This window comes from Galeopterus variegatus, unplaced genomic scaffold, assembly GCF_000696425.1.
Source record: "Galeopterus variegatus unplaced genomic scaffold, G_variegatus-3.0.2 Scaffold171, whole genome shotgun sequence".
In the NCBI taxonomy this organism is placed as follows: domain Eukaryota; kingdom Metazoa; phylum Chordata; class Mammalia; order Dermoptera; family Cynocephalidae; genus Galeopterus; species Galeopterus variegatus.
Window position 1 is genome coordinate 172225 of NW_007726282.1, and position 4205 is coordinate 176429.

At 44.0% G+C, this 4205-nt stretch overlaps 1 protein-coding gene across 1 annotated transcript in view; it reads right to left on the reverse strand.

Moving 5' to 3' along the window:
- Positions 1 to 3463, reverse strand: part of ILF3 (interleukin enhancer binding factor 3, 90kDa) — a 33959-nt gene extending 30496 nt beyond the window's left edge. The window contains exon 1 of the mRNA XM_008595095.1: positions 3381 to 3463. The gene's annotated coding sequence lies outside the window, so the exon portion shown is untranslated. The remainder of the gene's footprint in view (positions 1 to 3380) is intronic.
- Between the last annotated feature and the right edge of the window lie 742 nt (positions 3464 to 4205).

Sequence of the window (4205 nt, forward strand, 5' to 3'; positions counted from 1 at the left end):
ACACACACACACACACACACACACACACACAAAACCTCTCATTTTTTTTTTTAATGCTAAGTAGTATTCCGTGGGATGGATGTACCACAGTTGGCTTAACCACTCACCAGCTGACGGACATCTGGGTTGTTTCCAGTTCTTGGCTCTAACAAATAAAGTTGTTATGAACATTTGCATCTAGGTTTTTGTGTGAACATAAATTTTCATCTCTTTGGGATAAATGCCCAAGAGAGCAATTGCTGGTTGACAGTATAGTTTTATAAGAAACTGCCAAACTGTTTTCCAGATTTGAAGCCTTGGATCTGAAAAAACAAACTCAAGTAACTTTACCAAAAATGATTCAATTCATCCCTCCTCTCTCCTGGCTGTTCACACACCCGCTTTGCAAAGCTGTGGTCTTGGGTGAGCTCTAACCAGGCAGCCACAGACCTCCATGTTCACTAGCCAGCCACTATCCCCTCCTGTAAGGATCCTGCACAGGTCACCCCCATGACAAAAACTTATTAAATGCAGCTATGAGCCATGGGGCTTGGGCTGCTTATTTCCATGTTGTTGACATTTGGACTTTTTTCCTGAATTAGGAATACTGCAATGGTTTGAATGCTTATCCCCCCAAAGCTCATGTTGGAATTTAATCCCCAATATGGTATTTGAAAAGTGGGGCCTTTAGAGGTGATTGGACTGTGAGGACTATGTCCTCTTGAGTGGACTAATCTCTTCATGGATTATGGGCTAATGGTTTAAAGGGTTATCAGGGAATAGGCTGAGGGCTTTATAAGGAGAGAAAGAGAACACGTAGAAATGCATTCTTTCTCAGCTCTGGCCATGTGATGTTCTGTACTGCGTTGGGACTCTTTAGAGTCCACACCAAGAAGAAGGCCCTCACCAGATGTGACCCCTGGACTTAGACTTCTCAGCGTCCAAAACTGGAAGAAATAGAATTTTGTTTCTTTATAAATTACCCAGCTTTGGGTATTCTGTTATAAGCATCAGAAAATGGACTAATATAAATACACAGCAAGGATTACTAACCTGCAAAAAATCTATATCTACACCAAGAAGCAAACCTAACTTGCAACATTTCATTCTTTAAAAACACACACTCTCAGATAAGAGAAAGTAGTTCAAAGGCAAATAGCAGAAAAGCGAGTGGCCTAGAAGATTGATTAATCCCCAAATAAGACCTTACCCTTGAGTTTGAATCACAATTCCAATGAAAATAAGAAGAGCTGTCTGGCATGTTCAAGAAAATCAATCATGGACTTCAAATTGCCAATAGAACCACTTCTCACTAAACAACTAAGATTACAAAAAAATCTTAAGCAAATTTACACACGCCAATAAAAAGATACACATTCAAATCTATGACTAAATGATCCTTGGTGATGATATACGGTCCATGAAAAGGGGTCCTTAGATTATAAACACATTTTGTTTTCAAACTAGCAGCTACATTTCCAATTTCTTCATTATATGAACATTTGATGAGAAGAAAAAAATAAATTTCTACTGGACATTACTTTCAGAAGACATCTGAAAAGAGCAGATATTAAACATGTCCGAATTTCCAATTGCTATTTGTAATGAAATTACCTGTAAGTGTCGTCTTGGAAAAAACCTCACTGGTATTTAGCAGATCATAAATATCATGAACAATTTTAAAAAATCAGTACACTGGGCCAAGCCCCTGGCGCACTTGGGAGAGTGCGGTGCTGGGAGCGCAGCAACGCTCCCGCCGCGGGTTCGGATCCTATATAGGGATGACCGGTGCGCTCACAGCGCTCACTGGCTGAGCGTGGTGCGGCCGGTCTCAAAAAGGACAAAAAAAAAAAAAAAAAATCAGTACACTGATGAGGCTCCCTGACAAACAGGTGCCTCCCTAGCAGTAACCTACATGTTTCATACAAAACTGCCAAATGCTGCCTCAGGAAACTGATGTGCACCTCATCCCCTCAGGGTCCAAACCCTCCACTAACTGTGCAGAGAATCCACTCAAACATTATCGGCCTCTAATTCCAAACCCTTCTGTTGGAAACAGAAATCAAACCTTTTCCTCCCAGGACTTTATCCAATACACAGAATTTAGAAAATCTTATTTCCTGCAAAGGTTCAATCAATGAAAGATTCAAATCAAAGATTACAACTTTGTGGTCCACACATTGTAATACTAGACGGTGACATTTACACATCCTTCAAAGCTGCAGGACATTGTTGGTGGTACTGTGATGAGCACAGCTGCTTTCAGAACTGCAAAAGGTGCATTAACTTGCTGACAAAATGTAGCAGCACGACAGGTCTGCGAGGTATAAACCCAAATTTCTTGGGGAGAGTAATCACTCCTCTGGGTCCACAAAAGATGGTCAGAAGAACTGGGAAAGAGGGTGAAAGAGGTAAGAGAGAGCTGCCCCTGCCCAAAGAAATCTTCTAAAGCTTTTTTCAGAAGTAAGAACATTTCTAAACCACCACATCTTGCTAAAACCTTACAGACAAGATGCTGCCTACTGTTTACCCAAAGGAAAAAGACCAACTTGTTGAAGGCTCTTTCCCCATCACTGGCTCCACCTCTCTCTACCTTGAGGACTTAACCAGGGAGCATGAAAATGAGCACCATACCTGCGAGATGAAAATATTAGCAGCTACTCCTCAGTGTAGTATTTGACAAGGAAAATTTACAAAATATAAGAAACAGCCTTAGATTCTTCACTCTCAGAACATGAGCCTCCAAAACTCTAAAAATACCAGAAGGAGCTAAAGGAATTTTTGCCTATATAAGCTAAACAAATTCAATCAGGGAAAACAAAGAAAAGCTGCACCTCCCAGCTCCAGAAAGAGGGTGATTCCCAGGCTTGTCCAACTTCCAAGAATACAGGGAGATGCTGATAAATCAGTGCCCAATGCTAGAAGGCCAAGCCTGGCAGTAACTGCCAGCCTCCAATCTGAACTGAACACTCTAAGGGCCTGCACAGATTCCATTCACAAATCCCAGGGACCAGAGACAGCTCAGGGGCAAAGATTCCAGCACTACTGGACAGAGACACTAGCACCTGCTAGTGTAATGGGGCCTTCCCACCCCCCTTTCCAGCTCTGAATGTGGCTCTGGTTCCCACACTTCATTCAGTCTTAGCAGCTGCTGTAGCTACATCCCATGAGACCACATACAAAGCATCACACACAAAGCATAGTGGCAGCACTGTAAGGAATCCATGGAGATTCCCAACCTCAAATACCTGAGGGAATGAGAGCTTAAAGTCCTAAATTTGAATCCTAACTTCGGATGGCACCTCACGTTTTCCCGTGGATCCCAAATATGCCATCACACCACTCATTTTAAAGAAGGCAGAATCTTTAACAACTAGACAGATTCAGAATCAATGAAATACCTGATTCCATAAAAGGGAGGCTTATCACTGAAGTTGATGCTTCCTTGCTGATCCACGATGTCCCCTAAGGAGCAACTTGCAAGCAATTTTGGAAACACACAGAAGACATGACTTACTCTCCTTAACTTTGGATACTGAACTGGAGGAGAATATACAGACAGATCACTTTACACCCCAAGTAATTCATCCATACAGAGGATTAACCGGGGCATAACCTCAAGAATCTCAACCACTCGACTACCTGAAAAAATAAAGGTAGAAAGAGGTTTTGAGCACCCACGTTTGGGTTCCAATCTTGCAAATCACAGCAGTATCGCCAAAATTACAGCAATACACCCCAATACCGCACTAGATCACCGTTTTGAAGAACGATGCCAATCCTAAGCAATTTGGAAAATAGTCAACACCCATGAAAACACCAGAATTGAAGAAAAGGAAGCTTATCTCCCAAGTTTGGATCCTGATCTACGAAAGGCCTGGCTAATCAGAGATTTGGGAACCCTACAAACCCACAAAGGATTCCTTTGCAATCCGCGTAGGGAAAGGGGTTCCAGGGAAGGGGTCCGCCTCTCCGCGCCCTACGAGGACAAAGAGGGCGACGTTTCCCGCCTCGGAAACCTGGGACCCTCCTGGAACCCGGAGCGGGACACGGACAAAGAGGAGAGGGGATAAGAACGGTGGCCGCCGCTACCAGGATGCTCCGGCCCGAGGGGGTGTGCGCTCCAGGCACGTGCGCGTGTACGCTGAGGCGCAGCAACAGACAAAGCCCGACCCGCGGGAGGCGGCCGCCGGGGGCCCGGTGCGCGCGCACCCCCCACACGAGGC